Source organism: Sciurus carolinensis, chromosome 2, assembly GCF_902686445.1.
Source record: "Sciurus carolinensis chromosome 2, mSciCar1.2, whole genome shotgun sequence".
Classification (NCBI taxonomy): domain Eukaryota; kingdom Metazoa; phylum Chordata; class Mammalia; order Rodentia; family Sciuridae; genus Sciurus; species Sciurus carolinensis.
This window is the reverse complement of record NC_062214.1, coordinates 133,337,056-133,350,817: the sequence shown is the minus strand read 5'-3', so window position 1 is coordinate 133,350,817 and position 13,762 is coordinate 133,337,056. Positions and strand designations below refer to the sequence as shown.

The 13,762-nt window shown below is 35.6% G+C and overlaps 1 non-coding gene across 1 annotated transcript; it reads left to right on the top strand.

Moving 5' to 3' along the window:
• Window positions 1–11,678: 11,678 nt before the first annotated feature.
• On the top strand, window positions 11,679–11,785 carry LOC124978580 (U6 spliceosomal RNA). The gene has a single exon (XR_007107548.1). It is a non-coding gene; the product is annotated as a U6 spliceosomal RNA (small nuclear RNA).
• Window positions 11,786–13,762: the final 1,977 nt, after the last annotated feature.

The window sequence follows — 13,762 nt, the reverse complement described above, 5'->3', positions numbered from 1 at the left end:
CCAAACCATAACACCAAGCAACTCAGGAGACTGAGGCAGGAAAATCATAAATTCAAAGCCACCTTGGCAACTTAACAAGACTATGTCTCAAAAAAAAAGGGTGGGGGGGAGGCTGGGGATGTAGCTCAGTGGTAAAGCACCCCTGGATTCAATCCCCAGTACTGCATGGTAGAAGATCGGAAGAATCTCAAGAGTCGAAATGAGTTTAGTCACCAATCTCCCACCTCCCAGGCATTTCTTACATACACTGAATCCCAGAAACCACTGTTTCTCAGAATGAAATACAAACTTAAGACTGGTATCAGCATTTTATAACCTGACTCTAGTTCAACTTTCTAATCTTTTCTCCTACTACTCCTGTAAAGATATTTTCCAGTATGGCTCTAAGTATATTTGTCAGGTCTTGCCCTTACCTAAATTGCTCTCGGAGACTGTCCTCTTAAATCCATCATTATTCAATGTTTAGCTCAAGTCAATCTCTTTTGAAGGTAGAGATTGCCTGTGCTTCCCTTGGCATTATGGTTGTGTCAGTCTTAACACTTGTAATGTGTTTTATGAGATTGAGTTTAATTTTTTGTATTTCTATATCTTGTCGACAAGAGTATTTAAGTAATAATACAGAGAAACTAAATAATGGTTGACAGACTTAGTACAGCATGAACATTTTATGTCTCACAGTACTTCTTTAGTGTTCTGCCTATTGTACAGGCTGAGTAATTCTCTGTGAATATTGTCTGAATTAATGTGCAGATATGTCAGTGGCTAGAGTATTCTTGATTTGGGTTAAGTTATACCAGCAGTTCATACATGGATTTCTTAGTTGTTAAGGAATAAGGAGAGGTTGTGTGTGCAAGAATCAAGTTTAATACAGCTATGCCTTGCTTTAAAAATATAATAGATAACACCAGAAAAGATGGATATAAACTAAAATGAAGGATTTTTGAATTTCATCACAAATATGGGCATTGTTGCTTCTTTTTTATTTCTGTGTTTTATCAAAATGGTCATGTTACATTTTCTAAAAGCTGACTGTATAGTATCATAATATGGCACAACTACATTTATATCAAAGATTTATACCTAAAAAGGTGTTTAAAAAGCAAACCATTCTTACAGATATGGAAAGCTGTTTCAGTTAAGAAATCCTGTATTTGAATCTTTCATAAAATAAACTTCTTGTGAAACAAAAATGTCTCTATTTTGTTTATAATAATGAACTTTTTTTTTAAGTGCACGTGCTTTATATAAATTATGCTTCAATAAGCATGGCTTTGAAAAGTACCAGGAATCATCTGTTCAAGGCGTACTTAAACCTCTGACTCTTGATCCAGAGGTGGATATTCTTTTCACTGGTCTTATTTATCTCCCAGTAATTATTTGTTTTATTCCAATACATTTAAAAAATCATCTTTACTAGATTATCAAAAGTTAAAAAATTGTATAAATTTAATCATTCCTTCATAGTTCATAAGGTATATGTGGGTTTCAAACCCACCTCTTTTATATAGGAGTCTAATAAACTTGTATGATTATCTTTTAATACGGACATCTATAGGACAGGGCCCGGAGTAAACCCAGTGCTAAAAATTCTAATGTTCTGATGATTGGGAAGGTCAAAGATAATGATTGCATTACTCTGCTTTGGGCATACTAGAAATGTGTGCCAGTGACCTGGTGTTATTCTAGAATTCCTTCACAAAAGACTTTGGCAGACCACAACTGGAAGGAAAGGGACTCACGCAGCTCAGTTATGTAGTGTCATCTGATCATTCTAGTAAAAATGATAGCGGGAATAATGAAGAAAGGTAGATTTCATGTCTCTGTAGAAAAAATAGTCAATTTTGTAGAGGCTTGTTCTTTGTAATCACACTTCATGAGCTAATATTTTAATGATTCCTCCTGGAAAATAATTAGCCATCTCAGCCTCTTGTCATCTGAAAATGACAGTCACTGTCCAAAGCTTACCAGACACTGTTTTTTCCTCTTTTTTTCCCTGGTAACTGAGCTATTAATATTCTTCTGATGCAAAATGTTCCTCCCAGCCTAAAATTTCACCTTGTACAGAATTTCCCTAAATCTTATCAAATGTGCTTTGTGTGTAAGAGAAGAGTGAAGTAAATTTGCTGAAGAAACTGCCTGCTCTGTCATATAAGTATCTGCTCCGCCTGTGAATTCAACCATAAGGATTTAGCTAATTGTATTTTAGTAAATACACTATATATTTTTTGTAAACAACCTGGAATATAGATCCATCCTATAACAATTTTTTAAAAAGTGTAATACAATGAAATCAGGAAAAGAAAGATTTTTGAGCTGACTCTGGCTTGCCCCAACATTGAGCTTTACTGACAGACTTTGCAAAGTGAAGTGGGACACTTCCCCATGATTTGAATGTTATTAGACTGTTGGAAGCACTCTAAGGCTTATTGAAATGTCAGGTGGTGTTGGAGTTGTGCTCTGTCACTGGGGACTTAATGCTAGAATCAGGGCTGCTGCATTGGGAACAAGGGTGCTTCCTCTGTCAACTAAAGGACAGAAAAGGGAAAACAGATAGTATTGGCTCAGCTTAGAAGAAGACTGAATCAAAGTAAATCAACTTGCAAATTATTAAAACTGATGTTCTCTTCTTCCTCTTAAGTCTCATGCCCTGTTCTCTCCAATGACAGCTTAAATAGAAAAGTATGAACGTGAGTCTCAGTACTACTACTACTACTACTGACCAGTCCTTAGTGCAAGTCATTAATTATGAACTTAATAATGAACTTTTGAAGCTTTATTAACCCCCCATATTTAATCACAAAACAGTTCTGTGGGATGTGTCACAATAGCCAACTATGAGATAAATATGACCCTACTTTATATTGGACTTTTCCATATTAATTAATTCTTTGCACTGCATTAGCCAGCATTTTCTTTAAAGCTTCATAAAATTGACCTATTGTTATCAGCCTTTTATCTGAATGCAAAAATAATTTGTGTAGAGAATGTACCACACCCTTTTTAATAGTATTTGAGAACCATTAACTATTGTTATAACATTTGGGGCTGGGAAAGTAATTGTGGATTTTTTTTTTTTTTTTGAGACAGTATGGAGATTTTTCAAAAAAAAAGCCTCACCATACTAGCAAAAAAAAAAAAAAAAAAATGTACTCCTTGGCTCCAACTTTGGGATATTGTTTACTTAAGCTTTATACTAATATAAATAAATGAGGGCATACTCTTGTGTGTGTGTTGTTATTGGCGATTGAACCTCTGAGCAACACTCCTATCCCAGTTTATTTTATATTGAGGCAGGGTCTCACTAAGTTACTGAGGTTGACCTCAAACTTGAAATCCTCCTGCTAAGGCACACTTTTTATTCCTGGCATCTTTTGATTTACTTTGCAGCCCAAGGTAAGTCTCTTTATGAGCAGATATGATCACCTTAAGGGTTTCTTTTGCTTGACGCCTGGATTATTTTTGCTCCTGATAACAATCAGTCCCCTGGGCTTTATTTCAGGGGACTATCTGATTGTTATCTATGGTATTTGACCTTGATGTTTGATAAATTTGTTTCACTACAGATGTGTATATATGTATATGCATATACATACACACATACATACATACATACTCACCTTTGCAAACCCCTTTGCAAACCCAGATGTTGAAAATGTTCTAACACTTGCCTAATACTGCATTATGGATAATTGCTCCCCACTTTTAAGTTGTAATCTTTAGAACCTGCAGGTCTGTGGTAGAGTTGGAAGCTGTGTAAAATAGTTTATGATATGACCCATGGCCCCAAGGAACTTACTGTCTAGTAGGAAACATGTAAAACAAATGTACTAGGTAGTATGTGGTTTATGGTGTCTGGATGATACCATCTATGAGATGTAAGAACAGCAGCAGAGGGAAAAGACCCTTCTGCCTGGGATGGAAAATCCTTGTTAAAAAAGTCATGGCCAGGGATTGGGGTTGTGACTCAACTAGCACACTCTACCACTGGACACATAGTGGTAGAGTGCTCAACTAGCACACATGAGGCACTGGATTCCATCCTCAGTACCACATAGACACAAATTAAATAATATAAAGGTTCTGTGTCCATCTAAAACTAAAAAAAAATATTAAAAAAAAAAAAAGGCTGGGGTTGTGGCTCAGTGGTAGAGTACTTGCCTAGCACTTGTGAGGCACTGGGTTCAATCCTCAGTACTACATAAAAATAAATAAATAGAACAAAAGGTATTGTGTCCATCTACAATTTAAAAATGTTAAAAAAAAAAAAAATCACAGCCAAAAAAAGGGCATGGCAACTCAATCCTTCAGAGAATGGGTGAAATTTATATAGATACTAGGGATGGGGAAGGGCATTTCAAACTTTGGATTCATAAGGTGTCATTGAAGGTTTTTAGAGAAAAGAATGACATAATTAGTTTTTACAAGTGTTGACCTGGTACAGAAAAAGAATGGTGGCGGGAAAACAGGTTTTTTGAGTAGTGCAAACATAAAGAGACTGGGGCTCCCCACTCCCCTATAACAGACTAGTGAAAATGAACATAATTGGAGATACTGGCTAAAGTCTTGAAGAAAAATACTCTTCAGAACAGCTAATTGGTTCAAGTGGAGCTAAGGAAAAATGAAAAATCACTAAAAATTCATGTATGAGTTACTGAAGAAGATGCATTCAGATTTTAATATGTTCAATTTGTGGCATCTGAAAGTTTATTCAAGTAGAAATGTGAAGCAGATTTTAATCTTAATTAGAAAAATTATAGTGAAGCTAAGACGAAATTTAATCATCTAATCTTCACTGCCTACTAGTACATGTACAGAGGTACACTAAAAAAAGTGCACAGCTTCTATCCTCATAGAGACTAAAACATAACTGGAATGTTGAAACAGTTAACTGGAAATAAAAAGAAGAAAATTGTGCCAAAAGAAAGGTTAAAAACAGCACTGTGGAGATGGAAGAGATTTCATCCCATTGGAAGAGCATTAACATTTCAGCAGAATTTTGAAAATTTAAAATTTAGAGATGGTACAGCAAATAATAGAGAATTTGAGTTTCAACAAAATTGAGAGTAATAGGAAAAACTGAAAAAAAAAAGACAAAGGAAAGCATCAGATACATAACTGAAGGAAGTACAAGTCAATAGAATCACCAGTGTCAGGAATTTGTTTCAAGATTTGAGGAAATGGGTATAAACACACAGAAAAGTTGAAAGCATTATAGAGACAACACCCAGATAGATACCTACTATCTGGATCTTATAACTAGCATCTTGTTATATTTGCTTTATTAGCTATATACCCATCTATTCGTTTGAAGAACAATGTTATTTTGTTTGTCAGGGTTTTAAATTTATTCCTCTTTATTTCTTCTCACTTTACCCTTACAGTTTTGCTTCTCCTTTCAGAGGCCCAGGCTGTATGTGAGCCCTCTGTATTTCACAAAAGTGTTTGAATTTACTATATTTACTTTATTGGAAAGCCTCTCCACACAGTGTGCCTTTCTGTCTTTAAAGAAAGATCCCAAATGATGATCAATGGGTGAAATGACTTCTTCTGCCCTCCCAGTAAGGTTAATAAGTTGTCCCTGGAAGCATTTACCTAAAATAAAGAAGCTGTTTCTAAGTGATTCCATGATTTGTCCATCTTTCCAGTTATCTTTCAAAGTATGTTCTGAAGACTACCTGAATTCATATTACTAGGAAAACATGTTAAGAGTACAAATTTCTAAATCTCACTCCATATCTACTAAATCACAATTTCTCAATTTCTGGAATCTATAATTTGTTTTCCTTTGTTTTTGTATTTTGTAGTGCTAGGGATTGAACCCAAGCCTGCACACATGCTAGGCAGGTATTCTACACTGAGTCATATCCCCCACTCCCAGAGTTGGCATTTTAACAGACACTTCCCTACCTGTAAGAACTGGTTTTATTAGTGGTGCTATCTCTGAACCAAGAGCCAAGAGGTCTCTGACTTTGGAGTCTCAACTTTCTGGGACACATCATAAAAGGAAAGGAATTGTAGTTGATGAACTCCAGATCCCTTTCAGTTCTACCATTTTGTAGGACTATGAAAACTGAATCTTTTATATTAGAAGGAGCTTCAATCAAGTGAACTGAAAAAATGTGTAGGTTTATATTCATTTAAACTGTTGTTTCTTTTAATTCAACTAGTATGTGAGTTATTTATCAAAATAACGACATACTTCATCTATCTCATGCATTTTCCTTTGTTTTTTTTAAAAGCTGACCCACAGAATGAGCTCCAGGCATTTCACATCACATTTTGCCATTTCATAGCTCCATGTTTCCTTGGTGATTCCGTGTTCATAGTCTGCTGGGCTCGCTTTGAGCCATTGCCACTCCAAATTCCTTCTCCATTGTTAATAGTATCCTTTTCTTCTTATTCCTACAAAGAAACTGACATTTTCTCAGGGTTCTGAGCTGGCAGAGGTTACTGTAAGCTTTAAAGCTGTTTATTAGTGACAGAGAAAATATCTGTAGTCTTTAAGCAATGATTAAATTTTGTGCCCTCAATCATCTTGGTTGGTAGTAGATAGCTTTTTTTTATTATTATAAATCCAGGCCTAATTTTAGTTTTAAGATGATTTCAAGATATTGTGTTAAGATGTTATTCAGTGCTCTTGCTGTAACCTCATAAATAATAATGAGTGTCCATATTTTCCAACAAGGTTTAAAATTCCCCCCCACCCACAGTGTTGATATAAACTTGCTGTTTACTAAACTTTCCTAAAACTTTTATTGCCATAGTCTAACTTACTGTAATATGATCGGAATGAAGTGTATTTAGTATATGGCTCACATATTTGTATTTATCTTAAAATACATGTAAGATAATAGTAATACCATATTAATTCCCATATTTTCCTCCTCCCTTTTTTCTGATATTTTTGTTTAGAGATAAGAAAGAGAAATTATGCAAGTGTTTCAAAACTAATCTACTTTTATTCTCAACTTGATAAATATTTGAGATTCTTACCAGCATCAGATTCTTACTACCTAGTTGGTGCAAAGCACTGGTAGGCATTATAAGCAAACAGGTAATTAGACTTAAGTGCTTACCATAAGAATCCTACAACAGTGATTCATCCTTATTTACATAATAATCAATACAAAAATCTTTACACTTTGGCTCTTCTAGCATCCTTTGGGAGATATACTCAATTCAAAAAACATACTCTTTTCAACAAGAATTCATATAGAATTTCCTGTATAGGAAGAACTTAGAAAAATAGAAGATTAAAAGATAAGATATAATCCCTTCCTTTTTGGGCTCATACCTGTATATATTTTAGAAGTCAGAGAGATTGGGTTAAGAAATGTGGATTTGAGAATTAACTGCACTTATGTGGTAAAGTCACTAAGGTTAACAGTATGGCAGTTACTCAAAAAGTTGATAATAGAACTATCAAATAATGTAGCAATCTCACTTCTAGATATATACTCAAAAAATTAAAATATGCATCTTAAAGAGATATTTGTGCACTCATATTCATAGTAACATTATTTTAGCTGACTCACATCTGTAATCCCAGTCACTCAAGAGACTGAGGCAGAAGGATCCTGACCAAGACCAGTCTAGGCAGCATAGTGAGACCAGTTTATATGTTAAAAAAAAAAAAGGAAAAAAAGCATGTGCACATAACAGCACTAATCACGCTAGCCAATAGCCAAGAGGTGGAAGAATGAATGGATAAACAATGTGTGGTATATACATATCATGGAATATTATTTATACTTATAAAGGAAGGAAATCCTGTTACACACCACAACATGGATGAACCTTGAGAACATTATGCTAAGTGAAATAAGCCAATCATAAAAACCAAATACTGTATGTCTCACTTATATGAGGTATCTAAAGTAATCAAATTCCTTGAAAGAAAAAATGGAATGATAAGTTACCAGGACATATGCATAGAGGAAAATGGTAATTGTTTAATGGGTATAGAGTTTCAATTTGGCAAGAGGAAAAAGTTCTGGAGCTCTTTTTCACAAAATGTGGATCTATTTACCACTATTGAGCCGTATACTAAAGTCACCAAAGTAGATGACATTGCCCTGAAAGAATGTGTATAAATTTCTAATGTGAATTAAGAAACAATAGAAAGGGGCTGGGGAGATAGCTCAGTTGGTAGAGTGCTTGCCTTGCAAGCACAAGGCCCTGGGTTCAATCCCCAGCACTGCAAAAAAAAAAAAAAAAAACAGGTAAATACTTAAGATTAAAGGACACCATCAAGAAGATGATAAGGGATGTGAAGAAAGGAGAAAATTATAAGAAAATGACATCATGGTATTTAAGAGAAGGGAGAAATATGTTGTGATGAATGATATTCATATCACTGGAGAGATCAAATAACAAAGTACTGTAAAAAGGCCTGGCTGGGGAGGCACAGTTCAGTGGTAGAGCCCTTACTTGCCTAGCAAGCACAAGGTCCTGAGTTCAATCCCAGCATTTGGGGAGGAAAAAAAGACTTTGAAATTGACAATTAGTGAGGTCACTCTGAATATTACTGAGTGCAGGTTCCTTAAAATTACATAAACCAAATATCTTTTTGAATATAGGGATGCTCGAACACTGAGCTACATTCCCAGTCCTTTTATTTATTCATTTTTTAATATTGAGACAGGGTCTTGCTTAGTTTTCTAGGCTGGTCTAGAAGTTGTGATCCTCCTGCATCAGCCTCCAGAGTTGAGATTACATGCATGCACCCCCAACTAAGCCAAATTTCTTGAGAATTAAAAAAAAAAGTTAGTAACTGTAGACAGTTCTTTCAGAAAATTAGGAATGAAGGGAAGAAAATAGAGGATTATCAGGTTTTTTTTTTTTTTAGGAAGACAATAAGGGACTTTTTTTAAGGTACAGAAAATCCAAGCATATATTTAGAGGAAGAGAAAATAGAGAAGTTTAAGAAAGGAGAGGCAATAATTTATGGAGCAAAATCTCACATCAAAACAATAGATGGTGGGGCCTGCCTAATGGTGTAGGCCCTCTGATCCCAGTGACTTTGGAGTCTGAGGCAGGAGGACCATAAGACCAGCCTGGGCAATTTAGCAAGACTCTGTCTCAAAATAAAAATTAAAAAGGACTGGGGATATAGCTCAGTGGTACAGTGTCCCTGGGTTCAATCCCCAATAACACAAAACCAAAGACAATAACCAAACAAAATAATCATAGATGAAGAGATGATATTGGAAAACTTTAGGTGTCCCCTGAGGTGAAAGGAAAAGAAGACTGAGTTTAGGATGAAAAATGAGCTCTGATGGACTTCAGACATCATGCCCTCTACTTAAGAATCATCTGAGAGAGAGGAAGATAGTGTGGAGTAGTGGCTTGAGAAAAGTAGGGAATATTTGACATAGCCAGTATGGAATATGGGTATGTCAGCCAACTAGCTGAGTCTGAGTCATAAATAATGCAGTAAATTGGAAAGCACAGTTATGCAATTTTCTTGACAGTAGAAGAGCAGATTGGAAAAGCAGATGGTTGTGTTGATCCGCATTCAGGGACTGGCAAAAGAGACAATGTACTGAGGTCACAGAGTGGAAGGAATTGTGAATTCTAGTAAGAGTTGAAATAACTGATCTCATAAACCAAACTGAAAAAGGAATAAAACCAGCTAGGAGCTAACAGACTAAAGAGAAGAGGTCAAGAAGACTACTGCTTTTAAGAAGTTAGAAGGGAGAAATTCAGAGAGAGTAAGAGTGGGGTAAGTTAAAAGATTGAAACTGGTCACAGTATAAGGTCTTTGGGGTAGAGCTATTTTGAGTGATAAGATCGAGGAAAGACTGTGGGAATGTGTAGTTGTAGTGGAGTGTGTCAAGGAATTTAATAGCCATGCTGCTGGAAAACTACTCTATTTGGACAGCAAAGGTAAACCAGAATGGTAAGACTCAAAACACAGAGAAATATCCATAACCCTGTGCTCAAATCTTTAAGCACTTAAACTGTGACATGGAAGTCAAACACATAGAACTGAGGATGAAGAGAGTAATGTTTCAAGATGTGAACTTCTGTGGAGGAGCAAAGAAGACTCTTTTTCTGAAAACCCTAGCACAGAGAGGGGCCCTTCACCTCCATTTCCTGTCTCAAAATAGGCATCACCTTCGCCAAAAGGGATCTGTATGGTCAGAATAAATCAGTTTTCACTTATGGAAAAGAGATCAAAGGATTGTGAGAGAAAGGTTAGCACTATAGGATAGTTTATTAACAGTAGAATGGTACTTTAGAAGATGATACGAGATTAGTAGGAGAATCATCAAGTTAATTATGAGAAAGAAAAGAAAAAGTGACTACAGGGACTTAAATCATGAGAGAGACCGGGTATTAAAAAGTACACAAAGTTAGCTGGATGTGGTGGCACATACCTGTAATCCCCCAGCTCAGGAGATTGAGATAGGAGGATTACAAGTTCCAAGCCAGTTTCAGCAATTTAGCAAGGCCCTACGCAATTTAGTAAGACCCTGTCTCAAAATAAAAAATAAAAAGGGATGGGAATGTTGCTCAGTGGTAAAGCATCCCTGGGTTTAACCCCTGGTTCAAAAAATTAATAATACACAAAAAAAGTCTCAGGGATATGAGAGATAAAATAAATATGAATAGAAATAATGCTAATATTAGGTTGAATATTGTTTAGGAGAACAGAAGTAAATGATGGTAATATAAATCAAATGAGATCGCTAATTTTGGCTGCATGTTTAGGAAGATGAGGCAAAATGAAGAGGATCTGAAAGGCATATGTAGTACTAGTATAGCCTTTCCTTTAAAGTTTTCGACTTTAGATTTAAAATATTTTCTTCTGGGAAACTTTGGGCATCTTCTGCAGTTTTTCTGATTATTTTTTATAATTAGAAGTGCATTGAGTGCCTGGTCTAGAACCAACATACATTCGGATGTGATTTATCCCACTATCCCAGCTTATCTATCCATTATCTATCTTTATGTTTTTTTCTATTGACCTCCCAAGCCATAAAATTCACCACTTGGTATAATTCAATAGCTTTTCATTTATTCACAAGATTGGGCAATATTATCGGGTTGCATGATATTGCAGTTAGAGTGTGCATCATCACTAATTCCAGAACATATCATCATATAAAAAGAAACCCTGAAACTGGGTGTGGTGGTGCATGCTTTGTAATCCCAGAGGCTCTAGAGGCTGAGACAGGATAGCAAGTTCAAGGCTGACCCCAACAACTTAGCAAGGCCCTATGCAAATTAGTGAAATCCTGTCAAAATAAAAAGGGCTGGGATGTGGTTTAGAGGTTAAGCACCCCTGGGTTAAAAAAGAAAAGAAACACTAAAAGTTATGCCCCGTTTTATCCCTACTTCCAGTCCCTGTGACAACTATTCTACTTTTGATCTCTATTGATTTGACTATTCTGGACATTTCATATAAGTGGAATCATATAATACTTGGCTTTTTTGTCTGACTTCTTTTGCTTAACAATGTTTTCAAGGTTCATACATGTTGTAACATGTATCAGAGATACATTCTTTTTTATAACTAAATAAATATTCCATTGTATGGATACACCACAATTGTTTATCCATTCATTGGTCAATAGACAGTTGTACTGTTTCCACTTCTTTTGGAATAGTGATGCTGTGAACTATTTTGTTTTGTTTTAATTTTTATTTGTTCTTTTTAGTTATACATGACGGTGCTCGCTTCAGCAGCACATATACTAAAATTGGAACGATACAGAGAAGATTAGCATGGCCCCTGCACAAGGATGACATGCAAATTCATGAAGCGTTCCATATTTTTAAGCCCACGGCCAACATCATTCTTAATGGAGAAAAACTGAAAGCATTCCCTTTAAAAACTGGAACAAGACAGGGATGCCCTCTTTCACCACTTCTATTCAACATGGTTCTTGAAATACTAGCCAGAGCAATTAGACAGACTAAAGAAATTAAAGGGATACACTATGTCACTATTTGCTGATGACATGCTTCTCTATTTAGAGGATCCAAAAAACTCCTCCAGAAAACATCTAGACCTCATAAATGAATTCAGCAAAATAGCAGGATATAAAATCAACATGCATAAATCTGAAGCATTTTAATACATAAACGATGAAACATCTGAAAGGGAAACTCCATTTGCAATAGTTATACATGACAGTAGAATGTATTTTGATGTAATTAAATATACATGGTTTATGACTTCCCCATTTTTGTGGTTGTATATGATGTGGAGTTACAAAAGTAAACAATCTGGTTTTTTTGTTGTTGTTGTTGTTTTCTTGGTTTTTTTTTTTTTTTTTTTTTTTTTTTTTTTTTTTTTTGGTAATGGGGATTGAACCCAGGGGTGCTTAACACTGAGCCATATCCCCAGTCCTTTTTTATATTTTATTTAGGGACAGGGTTTCACTGAGGTGCTTAGGGCCTCAATAAGTTGCTGAGGCTGACTTTGAACTCATGATCCTCCTACCTCAACCTCCCAAGCTGCTGGAATTACAAGTGTGTGCCACCATACCCAGCTAACTGCTATGAACATTTGAGTGCAAGTTTTTATGTGGATATATGTTTTCATTTCCCTTGGGCATATACCAAAATGGTAACTCTAGATTTAACTTTTGAGAAACTGCCAAACTCTTTTCCAAAGTAGCTACATCTTTTAAAATTCCCACCAATAGTGTATGAGAATTCCGATTTCTCACTTCCTTACCAATACCTATTATTTTACATTTTTAAAAATTATTTTAGGGGTTGGGGTTATAGCTTAGTGATAGAGCACAGCACTTGCCTAGTGTGTATGGAGCACTGAGTTTGATCCTCGGTACCACCTAAAAATAAATAAAGGTATTGTGTTCATCTACAACTTAAAAACATTTTTAAAACATTATTTTAGGGTGAGGGTATAGCTCAGTGATAGAGTATGTGCTTAGTATTCACAAGGCCCTTAGTATTCACAAGCTGGGACTGGGTTCCAGTCCTAGCACTGCCCCCCAAAAATCATCTTCAACCTACTAGTTGTGAAGTGGTATCTTGTTTTGCTTTGCCTTTCATTAATGACTAACGATGTTGAGCGTATTTTCAAGTGCTCATTGCCCATTTATATATATATTATTGGAGATAGATCCATTCAAATGTAAGAGTTCTTTCTATATTCTGGATATTCAATTCTTATCAGACCAAGGATATTGTTGCAGGAAGCAGACTGGTCGAAAAGCAGCAAGCGCTCTGGGACAGGAGGAAAACTCCAAACTTTATTTTACGCCAGTGGGCCCAGAGGAAAACAAAAACTCCAAATTCTAAGCCCTGATCCAGTTTCTTACAATATTTATAGGTTATTTAACGTCATCTTAGACCCATCCTATCATTGAGGTTTTTCCTCTTTTTTAAAAAAAAATTCTTTATGTGGCTAGAAGGCCTGTAAAGGGTTTCTAATATAAAGCCTGCTCACAGAACAGATGAGAAGAAACAGCTTTTTTCACAGGCATCTGTTACATTTCAGGAGGGAGCAGTCAGACTCTTAGGGCAGTTATTGACAATGCAAAAGGTAGGGACCCATGGTTAACTAGGCTTCCTGGAGAAAGGCTGAGAGAGGGGAGCGGAACTGATCCCTTCCCCAAGCATTGGTCTCTTTCCATAACATTTTTGTAATTTCATTTCAAAACCAGGTCTTGTTTTATCATCACAATATGTAAACATTTTCTCCCATTTTATGGATAGTTTCATTATCTTGGTAAAGTCCTTTGAATAGGAATATTTTTAATTTTGATAATGTCTGACTTAT